Genomic DNA, 17,292 nt, shown 5'->3' on the forward strand with positions numbered 1-17,292 from the left:
AGGAAAAGAGCTTTTGTTTTTTATGGAGGTGGAATCAATGCCTAAGAGAAAAAGGAACAGAAGATGGAAATTATTCCTCCATGAGAATGAGGGTGAATTGCTCATTTCTTCCTCGGAAATGCTTTTGTAAAGCATGTCCTTCTTTTATCTTCAGGGGCCTAACATTTTCTAATTAATTTATACTAACATCCTAAGTTTTAATATATTTTTTCTTATGGTAGAAAAAACATGATTAATAAGTGCCTTGGGGCCATAGTGGGAACAAAAACCAAGAAGCATGGAAAAGATGTTATGGCAGCTGAAAACTTGCTTGTCTCACTTCATGATTTTGCTGAAAATCAGCAAAAATTGCTTCCTTTTCCTCTGTTCCATTAAAAAAAATCTCCTGTTTCATTAAAAAAGTATCTTTAAATAAGCAACCCACCCTCTTATTTATTTAGACAAAATCCTTGAAAGTTCTTTTTGAAGACTGATTAAGGTTTAATTTAAGCTCCTACTTTGAAGAGACAAGCGCTTTTGCTACGAGTTTTAAGGAGAGCTTAGAAATCTCCTTGATATTTGTAAATCTCATTGAGATTATCACAGTAGGAGCCAAACCATATCTTGGTTTGCATATAATTTTCTGTGCTGCTAATAACCTGCAACAGTTGAGAACTAATCATCTCAGCATGGCTGTACCTGCTGTTCTAAGCTTGGAGGAGGATAATTGCAGTAGAAAGTAACTGAGGAGAGGACAGAAAATGTAATATTATTCCCCTTGTAGAGAATAGGGATGGTGGTAGGAAAGAATTCTAGAAGTGTGATTTCTGAATTATTTACCTTGGGTCACAAATGTCACAGGGCTTGTAGTGAGGCTTTTGGTCATCACTTAACAGGAGTGTTGCTGCATCATCTAAAGGCTCTCCTGATAAAATGTAAGTCATTGACTCTCCTTCCAAGGAGAGGGTGGAAGATAAAACAACAGCTATAGGCATAAAGTGTGGATAACAGAAAATGACTATAATTCTGGAAAAAAAAAAGAGATACTGAAAATTCCATTAAAAAGACTGAAAAGACTGCAAAAGGATGGAAGGGTGGAAGATAAGAGAATTGTTATCACAAACCATTGCATTCCACAGACCTGGGAAGTACAGCTAAGCAAAGAAGCCACAGAAGGAAAAAGCCAGGCATTTCCAAAGAAGTGGGGGCTAGGTTCCATATGGCTCGCCGTGGTGCGTAGCAGATGGCCTGGGCAGCGTGCTGTAAGAGCTGACAGGGTCCAGCAGGCAGCTAGTGAGTATGCCCGTTGGAGCCTGTCGTGTGAAAAGGGTTTCAATCAGTTAGGGCAAGGAAAAGGGATGATTTTTATGTTTATGATGCTTTGCCTCATGTCTTTTGAAGACTGAAATAAAATGTCAGGAGGACAGATGTGAGAATAAGATAGAATAATCTCTTGATAGGTCAACGGGTGCCAGAAGCCGGAGGAAGGAACTCTGGTTGCTACCTTCGAATTCTAACAGCTCCCGAATAATAGCTAACCATAGTGCTTTGTATGCCAGGCTTTTAAATGTCACAACCTCACCAGGTAGGTTCTAATTTTGTTCCCAATTTAAAATGAAGAGAAGAGGTTTGAAGTGAGAGGCTTGATCACTTGTCCTCAGTGAATCTTGGAGCCATTCCTGACTCCAGAGTCCACTTGTGCCCTCCTCACTTTTGGCTTTTTTTTTTTTTTTTTAAGAAGCTGTGTACTAGGCACCTGGGTAGCTCAGTCGGTTAAGCATCTGTCTGCGGCTCTGGTCATGATCCCAGGGTCCTGGGATCCAAGCCCCATGTTGGGATCCTTGCTCAGTGGGGAGCCTGCTTTTCCCTCTCCTTCTGCTATTCCCCCTGATTCTGCTCTCTCTTTCTGTCCAATAAATAAATAATTTCTTAAAAAAAAAAAAGATGTGTACTTGTTGGAAAGCAGGTCTCCTCTATCATCCATATAGCAGGAAGAACAGAAGTCATTCATTCACTCAACAAAATTTACTGGATATCTGCAATGTGCCAGGCGCCATCAGGACTGTTAGGGATATTTGAGGTGTGAAGACCTAGAAGTATTTATAACCCAGGGAATCTCAATTTAAAAAAATCACCCTTTCCTCCATCTAGAGAATTCATGTGCACACACCTTCTAAGCTTATATGGTAAAAATCACAGCACCAGCCATATTGGCCTGGCCTACCATTTGTGACAGCTTGCGTCGGCATTCCTCTGCCCTCATACCTTCCTGGCCTTACCCCGCTTTCTTCACTGACGCATGCCTTCTGCAACCACCAACCTGACTCTCCTCTGCTCTCCCCACACACACCCAACCTTTGCCTTCTTCTCCTTCTGAGATGATTCTCTTTTTTCCTACCTGAGATTCATCGCCTCTCACCACCCCCTAAAATCCTTCTTGTCCAACTTAAATGCAAACTCTCTCCACACGCTGTTGGTAGAACTTTGCCCATATGCCATGACCAGAAATGCTCTCCCCTCCCTGGGGGCTCTCAGGATGCTTTGTCAACACCTCTCAACATTGGGTACATTTTATCAGCAGTGTGATTATTTTGTCCTGGTCTTCCAACACATCTTGGTGGGAGATTTCTCTAAGGGAAAGTTTTTAGTCTGTTCATCTTTACACCCAGGATCTAGCAATGTATTGAATACATGACTTAATAAAAAAATTTTTTTGAACTCAATTCTTCTGTAAATTACAGGCAACCTTATGATTCAAAACTCAGTGATGCCAGATTTTTGAGAAGGAATGTCATTTATCTCAGATCAGTCAGGGATGGACGACTTTCGAGAACATTATGATAGACAGTCCCCAAATGGCAGATGCCATAATTGGAATTTTAAGTCTTTTTAATGGAATTTTCAGTATCTCTTTTTTTCCCCCCAGAATTATAGTCATTTTCTGTTATCCACACTTTATGCCTATAGCTGTTGTTTTTCTAATCTCTCAGCCTCCAACTTAGAGGGCCAAGTTCTGGCCCTCATCACCTCTGTCCTATATTCTTGCAATACTTTCACAGATGGGCCCTTTCTGTCAACTACAAACCACCTCTCTCCAGACTCCAAAGTATCTTTCTAAAATATTACATCAAAGAGGCAATAGACCATAGTGATTAAGAGGCTACACTCTGCAGTCAACTATATTCAGGTTTGTACTTCTGTCTGGCCATTTACTAGCTGTGCAACTTTGGACACATTACTTCTTTATGTCTTATTTTCCTGTCCCATATTATTTGAGAAAACAATGTCTCATAGCATTATTGTAAAAACCCTTATGTAAAATGTTCAAGTAACATGACTGGCATAAAGTCTCAATTCCTCAATACTGTTATTTTATTTTATTTTATCTTATTTTAAAGATTTATTTATTTATTTATTCATGATAGACATAGGGAGAGAGAGAGAGAGAGGCAGAGACACAGGCAGAGGGAGAAACAGGCTCCATGCTAGAAACCCAACACGGGACTCGATCCTGGGACTCCAGGATCGCGCCCTGGGCCAAAGGCAGGTGCTAAACCGCTGGGCCACCCAGGGATGCCCAATACTGTTATTTTAATGTCACTCCTTTGCTTGAGAAGAAGAAAGAGAAGAAGAGGATGAGGAGGAAAAGAGGAAGAAAACTTTAAATGACTCCTAATGGGGTATAATATAAAAAAACACACTTTTCTTGGCTTCCAATATAAAAATATAAAACCCTTCCTTATCTAGCCTCAGTCTATCTTTACATTCTATCTTTCTTGCTCTTTCTCTCCATGTAAGCCCTCTCATTAGCCACAAAGAATTTTTCAGTTTTTCCACGTTCTTCCCTTTCATGCCCATGAAGAAATTGTTCCCTCTGAATGGAATCTACCTGAAGCCCAACAGTAAACTCCTACACCATTCAAGACTCAAGTATAAACTCTTTTGTAAAGTCTTCCCATTACCCATGACAAAATAAGCCCCCCATTTTGCTTCCAAAGCAATAGTATTCTTACCTCTATTAAAGTAAGTTTCATACTGCAATGCCACTGTTTGTCTTATTCTAAGTAAGCTATGAACTGCTTTTAAGAATGTGTCTTATTAGTGTCTGGTTATGTAACGCTTAGTAGAAGTTTCTGGCATGGAGTAAACTTCCATAAATATCTGCAAAGTGCAATTAATAAATGTATAAGCGAATAACTACAGAAACCAAAGAAATCATCCTTTGTAAAAGAAAGATATAAAATCAGCTAACATCTTGGGCCTGAGGATTTCACATATAAAACGAAATGAAAAAATGTACACACACAAATGCACACACAAAAATAAGCAATAAAAAATAAAGCAAACAACTGAATATCAGGGAATGGGTTTAGAAAATAGTATGCCTTCTGTGCTTGCTCAGCGTAACCTTCCAGAGTCTTTCTTCACATCTTCAATAATTCTGGGCAACTGAAGTTCATAACAGTGACCTGGAGCCATCATAAGCCAAAACCCATTGGTTAAAACCAAGTCTTGGTCCATCAGGGCTTATTATAATAAGGCAGTCAGTGGGGGATTATACTTCTGGGACTCATGAAAGCAAATAAGCCTGGGCAAAGGAAAACCTGTATGCCCAAAGATTTATTTTGTGACATTACAAATGTTAGCCAAAAAATGCAAACAAGCTAACATCTAAACTACAGTGATGTTAAGGACACTATGGCACATTTATTCAGTGGACTTTTGGTTTTTCAAATTGTTTTGTGTGTGTGTGTGTGTGTGTGTGTGTGTGTGTATACAGTATAATGGGAAAATATTTACAGTATGTTAAGCTTAATAATCAGGGTATTTAGCCGCGAATAGAAAAGGTTCACAACCATGTGATAAAAACAATGTATAGACAAAACACTGAAAAAAGATCAAATATTACCATTTGGGTAGCAGGGCCATGATTTTTTATTTTACATTTTTAGTAATTTCCAAATATTCTTTAATGAACTCAATTATTAGTACTATTATTAAGATGTTACTTATGGTTTAATCCAAAAGCATACTTTGATGGGACGAATCTTGCCAACTCAAGCCAGTAGGCTGATTTAGTCCAACATACATTAGAAGCCCCTCTGACTCATTCAGCCTTCTTAAAAAGTTGTTCTAAGATATTTGCCAAACTTTCATTTCTGTGGAGCAGTGTTGCGTGAAGTCTTTGTGTTAGGCATTGTTTTGGGGGAGAGAAGATACAAAGACAATACATGATATCCCACAGCAGGCACTTCACACTCTAGTTATGCGGCCACACACGCCTGATTCCTGTTTCTCTCCAGTAGACACTGTCAGATGCTCTAATAGAGATGAGATTAAAGGCTACGTGGCATTTAACTCCACCTGACAGCACCAGAGGAGTATATGGGAAGCTGACATTTGAGTTGGGAGTTTAGGACTGTGAAATGTAAAAATGTGAGGGAGAGTATTTCAGAAAAAAAGAAAGAAAGGCATTAAAATGTATGCAAAGTAATGAGTTGTCTGCCATGACGGGAACATTCAATATGAGGTGGGGAAAGGCTTGGAATGAGGCAAGTGCAATAATGCATTTGCTGGCAGCGAACACAAAGAGCCTAAATAAACTTGATCTTCTTCCAAGCCTTAAATATTATATACTTAATTTATTCTGAAATACCTCATATAGCATAACTTGATTTTGCATACTTTGGCCTATTTTTAAGTTCTGGACTTGCATAATCATAAATACAAACCATCAAATCTTTATTCAGGATTTACTTGTGCCAGGCACTCTGCTCAGCATTTTCCATATATTATCTCCTACCGGCCTCGTGAAAACTGTAAAAGGTAGGTCCTTATTCCCATTCTACAGGTGAATAAACGGAGCCTCAGAAGTATTCAGTAATTTTCCCCAAGGTCACACAGACAGTAGGTAGGGATGAAAGGACGTGAAGGTCAAAGCTAATCACATGACTCATTAACTTAAAAATAATTCTTGACCCTTGAGCAGATCAGACTAGGTAAATGCCCTGTCCGTGTAGTTCTGGAAGCAGGTCACTAGATGGCAGGAGCGGCCCGGTTAGGATAGAGTTTGGCCTGGGTGCAGTCGAATCCTGGAAGACTGTGGGATTTAGCAATGGTCAGAAATACCTGTTTCCCTTTAAATTAAGCAGATTGGGACTAGGGATAATCTTCTTCCCTGAGAAGTCAGTCCTTAAAAGGAAAAAATTTTCATTTTCCAAATTGAGAATCGCCAACATAATGAAAATAATTTCCCACATACTTGGAATTTTATCATCTACAAAAGACAACGGAAGATGGATATACAAGTCATCTCATTTCTTCCTTCAGTGAGGAGGGGGACAATAAATAAGCCTGGCTTGTTTAGTTGAAGATATCTCCGGTTTCAAGTGGCCATACCTTTATCTACTGCAGTAAACCTACAATGACACACCTTGTTTCAGGGAATAAATACTCACTTGATACCCTAGAGGAGGTTTGACTTAAGTTCCATCCGTCTACTGTGGGTTGATTTTTACTTATTCCTTCACTGCCTCAGATCTTCAACTATTTAATTCAAGTTAGATAGACCCCTATCTATTTAACAGGGATATTTAACAGCTAATTAACAGGGATAATTAAAGAGCAACATAGTGCAAAGTATACATTTAAGAGGCAGAACCTGGTTTTGTCCCTTGTTACCTGTTTATTAAGTTCTTTAGCCAGGTTGAGGTCAAAACTCCAGCGAAATTTGCTCAAAGACCTAAAATCAAAAAAAAAAAAAAAAAAAGACTAAAATCATCATACATATTAGTAGCATGACCCTCGTGAAACCTATTAATAGCATTAGCATGACCCTAATGAAATTCACTAATGGAAGTGCTCAACTTAGAGCTGTGAGTCAAAGGGACTTTAGCATATTGGCTTATTTACCCAGGCTCTACTTAAATTGCCATATATTTGGACTTGGTGAAAATGAAGGGTTCCTGATGGGGATACCCTAAAAGTGTAAGAGACACATCAGGCCAAAGCATAGTTCAAATCACAACTCACCTACACATGAACAAACCATGAAAAAAAAGTCCTTGACTATTCATTTCCTATTTCATAGAAAGAGCATAACCCTGCAGCCACTCCCTCTCCCTCTTATGTCCCCTCTCCATCCCCTAGTACTGCTGGAAAAAAAAAAAAAAATCCTAGTCAGAAAACAGGTCGCCTAAGAACACAAAGAAGAATTTGTAATCACAAAATGTGAAATGAGAAGAACCGTTCAGAGCCATGTAGAGTGAAACAGAAAGTATGTCACCCATTGTAATTTTGCTAGAACATGCCCTAGAGGGTGTTCTTTTAAATGGGAGAAAAACATCTACCTTCTCCCCTCCCCCCTCTTCAAAAGGAAGAAGCAACTAGTAACTTTGTATCAGATTCCAGAGTATTTATGGGGATATATATACTTAGTGTATACTTAACCAGCTTTGTGGCATTATGATTAATATAAAATAAAATTCATCAGTTTAAGGCACGTTTTGATGAGCTTTGACAAACGTATACTGTTGTGTACACACGACCACTACTGTGAACATTTCTCATGACTCCAAAAATCACACATTCCCCTTGTGCAAAAACATTCTCCTTCCCCTCAACCCTCTCCCAGCTCTGATGCTCCTGATAAATACTCTACTTTCTGTCACTATAGTTTTTCTTTTCCTAGAATATCATAAAATAAAATCACACAGCATGCCCTCTATTGTGCCTGGCTTCTTCTACTCAATGTAATGTTTTTAAGATTCATCTGTGATGTTGCATATATAAGTGGATTTTTTTTATTGCTAAGTAATATTTCATTACATAGAGACTACAATTTACCTATTCACCAACACCAGTTCTTTTCTTGATTTTAATTTTCAGCTATTATGAATAAATCTGCTAGGAACACTCAAATACAAGTCTTTGAGTGAACACATGTTTTCATTTATCTGGGGTGAATTCCTATCAGTGGGATTGCTAGGTCATCTGGTAAGTGAATGTTTAACTTTTTAAGAATCTGTACCACTATTTAGATAGGGATATATCTACTACATGCAATTCTTCTCTTTAAATCGAAGTGTCTAGAATAGTAAAAGAACAAGGGTCCTCTCTCATACAGGAGCTGAGTCAATGTCCATCTCTGGTGTTTTAGACATTTACTATGATTTGCATCTTGTTGTTGGCCAGAGTGGTAAGATTCTAAGATTTTCTTCTGAGCCTGAGAAAATAAAACTATCAAAATGGTGTTGCCTCCCCCTCACACCTCAGATCATGGGCTTATGCCTCTTGCTCTAGGGCATTTGATTAGCAGCCCTCAACTGGGATCTAAGGTGCCAGAACCACTCCTTAATAAAGCTGTTTCTTGCCTTTCTCTGTCAGTGTTTCTCTGCATGGGCTTTCCTCAAAGAGTGTCAAAGTTGAAGAAATTCTAGTAATAAGGTAACATTCACCTTCCTGAATCTCCTAGCCCAGGGCTCTCCAACTGCACTCCTCATGAACCTTAGAGTCCAACATCAGGATGTATTAGTATTCAGTGTCTAATATTACACGTTAACGTTAAATATCATTCTGTAGTGACAGAAGTCAGGATTTGTAATATCTCAGACGGAATTCAAAATTTGGAAATCAGAACCTGGAATACCCAAGACTGAGAAGAGAAACTAAAAATAAAATTAATGTTTAGGATGCTATTGCCTCGATTACATTTAAGATGTATTTACTAGCATCTACTAGGTTATACTAAGAACTGTGCTAGGCACCGGGCATATGGCAGCAGACAAAATAAACAGAGTCTTGCTTTCACAGAGCTTACTTTGTAATGGGATAGGAGATGACCAGTTCATACAAAAAAAAAAAAAAAGTCAAACACACATTTACACACAACCGAGAAAAATATCCATGCTGGGCCAAGAATAAAACCAGGATGATGTGCAAGCAGGGATTTAGGGAAGCTTCTCCAAAGAACCCAGCCATAAACAGATGACGGAAAGTACATTCCCAGGCCAAAGAAGCAGCTATGCTCCTCAGCTTTATTTTTAAGGAATAGAAAGGAATCCATGGTGGTGGAGCCTGGAGTGGGAAGGTAAGAGCAGGCAAGATTTCCTCCACCAGCATAAGGAGCTGAGATTTGTGTATAGTATATAGTACATATGCTGTCTCTAAACCCCCAAATTATGTTACCTCAGAGTTAAGAAATACAATTAGGAGAAAATTAAAGGGATTGAGGTTGAGAATGAATTTATGGAAGTCTAATAGATATTTTTATGTTCAATGAACAAAGTAACAAAACAGATTAAGACCCCTTGTCTTGCCTTTTAAAGACATACCTTTCTGGGAATGCCAGCTGGTGAAGCCACTCTGGAAAACAGCATGGAGGTTCCTCAAGAAGTTAAAAATAGAGCTACCTTATGACCCAGCAATGGCACTACTGTGTATTTACCCCAAAGATACAGAAGTAGTGAAATGACGGGACTCCTGAACCCCAATGTTCATAGCAGCAGTGTCCACAATAGCCAAACTGTGGAAGGAGCCACAATGTCCTTTGACAGATGAATGGATAAAGAAGATGTGGCAGGGGCAGCCCCAGTGGTGCAGCGGTTTAACACCGCCTGCAGCCCAGGGCGTGGTCCTGGAGACCCTGGATCGAGTCCCGCGTTAGGCTCTCTGGCATGGAGCCTGCTTCTCCTTCTGCCTGCGTCTCTGCCTCTCATTCTCTCTCTGTGCCTCTATGAATAAATAAATAAAATCTTTTAAAAAAAGAAAATTGTAAATAAAAAAAAGAAGATGTGGCATACACACACACACATATACATAGTGGAATATTACTCAGCCATCAAAAAGGATGAATAGCCACCATTTACATTGATGTGGATAAGACTCGAGGGTATTATGATGAGTGAAATAAGTCAATCGAAGAAAGACAATTATCATATGATTTCACTCATATGCAGAAGATAAGAAATAGTGCAGAGGACCATAAGGGAAGGAGGGGAAACTGAATGAAGAAAAATTAAAGAGGAAAACAAACTGAGAGACTCTGGACTCTGGGAAACAAACAGAGGGTTGCTGAAGGGGAGGGGGATGTGGGGATAGGGTAACTGGGTGACAGGCACTAAGGAGGGTACATGATGTGATGAGCACTGGGTGTTCTACTATATGTTGGCAAATTGGATTTAAAATTTTCAAAAAAGAATTAAAAAAAGATGTGCTTTTCTTGCCTCCTTCCTTGGCACTACTTTCCAATTTTATTATCTAAACATTTCCTCATATTCTTAAAGATCTTTTTTCACTTTTATTTTATTTTATTTGCAGTGGTGATGGAGCAACTCAGGATTTTTCATCTGTGTTTCAATGTTATGCTAACTTACGCAAATGAGTAAGTTTTTGAACTGTCATATCCCTGAATGACAGACAATGTCAGTATTTGATATTTCGGCACTGAACCACAACAAAAAGAGTGTAGAGATCATTTCTTTTCCTGAGGTAGAAAAACTGACAGATCATGGCACAGTAAACGAAAGGGTTAAGAAGCAAGAACCCACTTGCCTGTCCAGCCTCCCTGAAACAGTCGGTGAGGTAGGCCAATCAGATTGGGCTGGATTTATTTTATAACTTGGAACTCCTGGCATTTTTCACATAATTAATACAACATTCTCATGGCTTATATGTAGTACAGAGAGACAGATCTGCAATTCCCTGTGGCAGGGAATTTTCTGGCTTGAAAGAGTTTATTGAATGAAATTCTTTTTTAAAAAATTTTTTTATTTATTTATGATAGTAACAGAGAGAAAGAGAGAGAGGCAGAGACACAGGCAGAGGGAGAAGCAGGCTCCATGCACCGGGAGCCCGATGTGGGATTCGATCCCGGGTCTCCAGGATCGCGCCCTGGGCCAAAGGCAGGCGCCAAACTGCTGCACCACCCAGGGATCCTGAATGAAATTCTTAATAAAAAAAATGTTACACTAGATGGATGTCACTTTAAAGCAATTTAAATTTAGAAGATATTTGAGTCTATAAAATTTCAGTCTATTTCCTATTAATTCCAACTAATTATAATTATTATTATGAAACTGATTTCCTATTTACAATATACTTACATGGTCAAGCACCAAGCTAGGAATTATATATATATGATATATATAATATATATCGATGTTTAAGCTTTCCAACAGTCTTATGCAGAAATTGAAGCTTAAGGATATTAATTAATTTGTCCAAACTCACAGCTGCCAATGAGTCCATGGCCAGAGTTTTAATCCAAGTCTGTCAAAGTTCAGAGCCTCAGCTCTTAACCTCTACACACTGCTGTCTTCAGAATGAGGACAAACCAGAAAATGGTTCTCTGGAGCAAATAATTTCATAATGACTATGAAAGTTATTTAAAAAGGAAATTACACCTTCCGAATAAGCTGGAGATCTATTTCCTTATTTCTTCTCATTCATTTGACAAGTATTTATTGAGCACTTGCTTCATGCCAGGCACCAGTCTATGCCTGGAAAGCTACAGCAATAAACAAAACACAATCTCTTACTCTCCAGGAGTTTACATCACAGTAGGGGAGACACATTAGTTCAGATGGCTATCATAACAAATGACCCCAAACGTGAGGACTCACACCAACAGAAATGTACTTTCTCACATTCTAGAGTCATCTGGCTTAAGAATCCTTTAAGAGCAATAATCAGGCAAAACAAAGTATATATCCCTCTCTTCTTTGGCATGATTTCTGTGTGTGCTTCCATCGTTCCACACAAAACACTTTTTCCTTTTAGATGTTGCCATCTGTTCTGACACTTGTATGGCTTTACTGTGATTGGTTTATTTATTTGTTTTTTGTTTAATTTTTGTTTTATTAGAGAGAGAGGGAGAGGGAGAGAATCCCAAGCAGGCTCCATGCCCTGATGCAGGGCTTGTTCTCATGACCCTGAGATCATGATCTGACCTCATGAAATCAAAGTCAGATGCTTAATTCACTGAACCATCCAGGCCCCCCAACTGTGTTATCTTTAAGCACACATTTGATTTGTGGTTTCTGTTTCTGTCTAAAGAAGAGGTTTACAAAAAGTAGGAGCCATTCCTACTAAGTAGACAGTACTTAGGTATTTAATACAATTAGGAACATAAACATTTAGGTACCTAATACAATTAATTACGAACTTAAATATCTTTTGAAAACAGGACACATCACTATTTTGATGTATAAAGAAAAATCTTCAGAGTAAAAGATCTCCTATAGCTAGCCCACCAAGGCCAGAGAGTAGTCTCCCAAGAAACGAATTCAGTTGCCTATCATGACTTCTTTAGTATGAAGAGAAGATTCCAGAAATAATCATAGGAGATAATTTCCCCTCTCTTTCCGGAAAACGCAAATTCCTTGGAGATTAAAACTAAGCCCAATATATATTTTACAATACAAGGAATCCTTTTCTCCTCCTTCCTAGCCAATAAAGAGACATTATTCCCAAGTGATGTTAGCCTTTTCTTACTGCAAATAAGAGTATTATTTATTTATTTATTTATTTAATTTATTTTAAAATTTTTTTTTTAGAGTATCTTTTAGAGTAAGATGAAAGAAAGTCACTCAAAAAAGAAATACTGACAGGTGAATTCGTTCATGCAAAAGGTTCTTTGCAACAGGTCTGGGCAAAGTACACATGAAAAAAAAAGAATTTTAAAAGTGGAATAGCCCCCACTATTTCTGGATACAGGTCTGAGTGGAATGTGGGCTCTTAGACTCTTCCCTCTGGGTCACTGGCTCAGGAAAAGGAGCAGGATCTGGAGATTAGTACTGAATTCAGGTGTTTCCAGCAAACATTTATGGAGCACCTGATGATACAAATGTTCATCCCAATGGAGACATCAAAACAAGACTCAATTTCCTATTTTTCACTTGTATTTCTTAGAGTAGACTTATTGGTTACAAATAAATCCAAACAATACAATGCATTCAAACAATAGAGGGTTTTTTTCTGTAAATTTACAGTCCATTGTTGAGGATTTTTTTTTTTTCCAGATCACCTTCCAAATGGTCAATCGTGGATGAAGACTCCTTTCATCTGTGGCTCCTCCCTTCTCTCAGTGCTTGTCTGTCTGCAGCTGGTCAAAACAGGAGAAAGAGCAAGTGCAGACTCAGGGGGTAGTTTTTGATGATCATCTTAGAAAAGGAACACATTTCATCCAACATTACATTAGCTAGAACTCAGTGATATGAACATTAGTAATACTGGAATGTGGAAACAGTGGGCAAGTCACCATCAAGACAAGGAAACTGGTCACAGATTGAAGACAGATTCCTTATTTCAAAATATGGAAGTCTCCTCTGTTGTTAGCAGAATCTTGACAATAAGCCTTTACCTATGACTATTTGGCTTGGTTGATTTATTTACTAGGGAACATCACTCAGTTAAATAGAAAGAAGCAAAAACAAATATCTTGAAGTATTCATAAAAACATGTGAAACAGAGTCTTCGATTTTTTTTTTTTTGTCAGTACCTCATCATTTATTATGTTAAAGAAAAGCTAGAGGCAGCCCAGGTGGCCCAGTGGTTTAGTGCCGCCTTCAGCCCAGGGCGTGATTCTGGAGACCCGGGATCAAGTCCCATGTCAGGCTCCCTGCATGGAGCCTGCTTCTCCCTCTGCCTGTGTCTCTCTCTCTCTCCTCTCTGTGTTTTTCATGAATAAATAAATAAAATCTTAAAAAAAAAGCTAAACATTCCTTATATCTTGCTTTTGCGAATTAATTTTCTGTATGGAGAAGTGGAATGAATAAGTCACAGGAATATGAGACACAGCATAGGGAATACAGGCAATGATACTCCAATAGTATATTATGGTGACAGACGGGAGCTACACGTGGGGCTAGCATAGCATAACACATAGAGAAGTTGAATCAACTACGTTGTACGCCAGAAACTCTAAATGTAACATTGTGTGTCAGCTATACTCAAAAACATTTTTTAAAGAGAGAAAAAAATATATATATATAAATCTTCTGGGGCCCATAAATTCTTCTGGATTTTCTGTAAGTTCAACATCTCTAGTCTCTCCAGGCTCTCTATTCTTCATAGGAAATTAGTCATCCTGGAGAACAGAACAGAAGACTGAAATGTAGTATAGTGAAGGGAGAGGTTCAACAGATCATCTTAATTGTCTCCCAAACCATGGCTGCAGAGAGCAACTATTGTCTAGGTTGAATGAATACTACTTCTGTCATAGGTATACTGGTTTCATTTTGGGATTTGGGGAGTTTCCCCCAAAAAACTTATGTACATAATCTTAAGATTAATCAAGGACAATTCAATTCAAAGGTTTCGATCATGAATTCTCAGTTGGATAACAAAATTCTTTAATATGTTTGTATTACCAAGGAGGTCTTGGTAGCTACACTTGTGGTAGGCATAGAGTAAGGAATAGAGTTGTCCAATCACTACGTTGTACACGTGAACCACGTGTCTCAGCTATACTTTAAATCAAAAGGGAGGGGATCCCTGGGCAGCTTAGTGGTTTAACGCCTGCCTTCGGCCCAGAGCGTGATCCTGGAGACCTGGGATCAAGTCCCACATCAGGCTCCCTGCATGGAGCCTCCTCTCCATCTGCCTGTGTCTCTGCCTCTGTGTGTGTGTGTCTCTTATGAATAAAAATAAATAAAATCTTTAAAAAAAAATCAAAAAGGAGGTCTTTGTATTCAACAAGATTGGAAATGAAAGCAGCAGTCCTCATTCTAGGGGGAAAATGAAAGTAAGAAGCACACTGCAGTATGATTCTCCTCAACTATGAGTGGAAGTCCATATATTGGCACACGCACAAGCAGGCACACAAACACACAGAGTCTGCACAGCTCCTCACACTCTCCCAAGTAAGTCACCCTTTTTGACTACATCCCTGACACTGAGGCCCACACATTCCGGTCACTATCACCCATGAACATATTTCAGTATAAAATCAGCACCATTCTTCCTAAAGTCAAGAGCCGTAGTTCGGGTCTAGCCAGGGAATAAGAGGGAGACGAGGCAAACTGGTATGTTTTAACCCAGAAGGCACACTTTGTATCCCAGTGCATTGCTCTAATTTCCTAATGCACAACAAAAGGAGGCAGCTCAGCCCTGAGTGGTGCCATAGAATTATGTGCCAACCCACACTCCTACAAACGGTGAGCTGTCACCTTGTGATGGTCGATAAGCCCGCTATTCAGAACATGGTCCCTCACACCAAACAGCATGGGCATCTCCTGACAGCTTGTTAGAAATGAAAAATCTCAGGCTTCACCCAAGAGTGACAGAACCAGAATCCATGTTTTAACACGTTCACCAGGTGATTTGTATGCACACTGAATGCAAGAATCACTTTTTCTGTAGGGTTTTGTGTGTTCTTTGCCACTGTTTCATCTCCAATTAATTTCTTAACAGGATCGTCATGTGAAAACTCAACTGCATCTTGTTGATGTCTCTTTATTAGCATCCCTAAAAGGAGCAAGTCACTAGTCATGCAATCCAACTTAATTAAATAGGCCTATTCATTAGGACACAAATGCATCGTCTAGGATTACGCTAGCTGATTTCTTAGATGGAGAAAACTTGATTTTCAAAGGATAAAAAAGATTGTGATAGTGCAGTGGAGGAGCAGAGCCAGTAATCCCGATTTTCTTCAAACTCTATTTGCACTAAATATTTTTTAATCTTTGACTATTCAATAATTATGGTCAGCAAAATGAAATTTTATCTTGATGCTAAAAATGCACAGTTATTAAAATTTTGAAAGCAAAATTATTTTAAGCATAAAGAAACATGTGTATTTATTTACTCATGTGATTGGAAAATCCTACAGCGTGCTTAGTAAAAAGCCATTTTGAGAGGAATTAATAGAAACCCTACCAGGGACATAGGCATTTCTGCAGGCTGATTTATTAGTGTCAAAGATTATCAAATGTATTTTAAATTTTTTTTTCATTTTTGTCGTGACATTTTATGGATAGCATTATTCAAACATTATTGACATACTTTAATTGGCAAAGGTACAACCACAACTCTGATCCTTGAGAGCTCTTTTGTACCCCGAGAAGCACAAGCCTAAGGCAATACTACAATTAGTACTAGTGGGCTCTACTCCTTAGAAAACGTGAGGCTAATTATTCTCATGACTGATAAAATCCCAAATGACCTTAAGTGTTCCCACAATATATCAAGGACATTTCTTCTGTGCAAAATGCCAAGAACTTGTGCAAGACTGTCTTATGAAAAAGAGAATTTTCCCACAGTACAACAGAGGAAATGCATGTTGAAAGGCAAGTACTAATATGCAGTGTGAGACATGTGACCTACTTAATTATGTACCCTTGGGACATGCAGTGTGTGTGCAAAGCAACGAAGGCCTTAAAGGTCATATTTGAGGAGCATAAATCAGATGTAAGGAGGACGAAGGACTCCTGGTTGCTTGGCATCTTAATGAGATGAAACATCCCATCCCATCTTTACAGTTTATAGCTATTGGTGACTACAATGAACCCCCAAGGGAAGAGGGAGAAATGCTTATTGAAACACTGAGAGGCTCAGGACATTCACAAATGTAATATGTTGCAATTGAAGGATATTAACAAAGAACTGGATTGGGCCTTCTCTCCCCCTTTAGATTACAAGATTTATAAGTAAAATAAAATTATGTTTTGCTTTTTATTTTTTAAGATTTTAAAAAATTTATTCATGAGAGACACAGAGAGAAGCAGAGACATAGGCAGAGGGAGACGCAGGCTCCCCGATGTGGGACTCGATCCCAGGACCCTGGGATCACGACCTGAGCTGAAGGCAGACGCCCCCTCCCCCAACTAGTGAGACACTCAGGTGTCCCCAAATTATGTTTTTCTAATTTAAGACCTTCCTAGTATAATCTTCAGGCCCCTTTGTAGAAGCACCTCCTCAAAAGAACCGTTCACAAAATGAAATTCTTAAAAATCTCTCTCATGTAAATAATCTATGGGGAGTCGCTGAGCCCCTGTGTGGTACAGAAGGCACCACACCAGGATCCCCTGTTGCTATCCATCCCTTCTAGGCTTCAGATGGCACACAGTAATTTGGGCAAAATAGTTGCCTTCTCACAAGTTCAGTGCCCATGTCTCTAAAATGGAATTTCCCAAAATAAGCGTGTGCTCTTAATGAATTACAAATATGTGTACTAAAGACGCACTTTATGAAGGTGATCCCAGCAATTATACATGGAACAACTTTAATGACAAAGTAAAGCCCATTGCTCGTGAAATAATACTGCCCTGTAGTTAGTATTCTTCTCTGAGGAGCTTACAAGTGCAGAAATGTTTC

The 17,292-nt window shown here is 38.8% G+C and overlaps 1 long non-coding RNA gene across 1 annotated transcript in view; it reads right to left on the reverse strand.

Moving 5' to 3' along the window:
• Positions 1-6,659: 6,659 nt before the first annotated feature.
• LOC129505358 (uncharacterized) overlaps positions 6,660-17,292 on the reverse strand; it is a 14,857-nt gene continuing 4,224 nt past the window's right edge. Inside the window, exons 2-3 of the long non-coding RNA XR_008663513.1 lie at positions 13,004-13,081; positions 6,660-6,721 (exon numbers count right to left, since the gene is read on the reverse strand). This is a non-coding gene — a long non-coding RNA (uncharacterized LOC129505358). The remainder of the gene's footprint in view (positions 6,722-13,003; positions 13,082-17,292) is intronic.

This window comes from Nyctereutes procyonoides, unplaced genomic scaffold (genome assembly GCF_905146905.1).
Source record: "Nyctereutes procyonoides isolate TBG_1078 unplaced genomic scaffold, NYPRO_anot_genome, whole genome shotgun sequence".
Taxonomy (NCBI): Eukaryota; Metazoa; Chordata; class Mammalia; order Carnivora; family Canidae; genus Nyctereutes; species Nyctereutes procyonoides.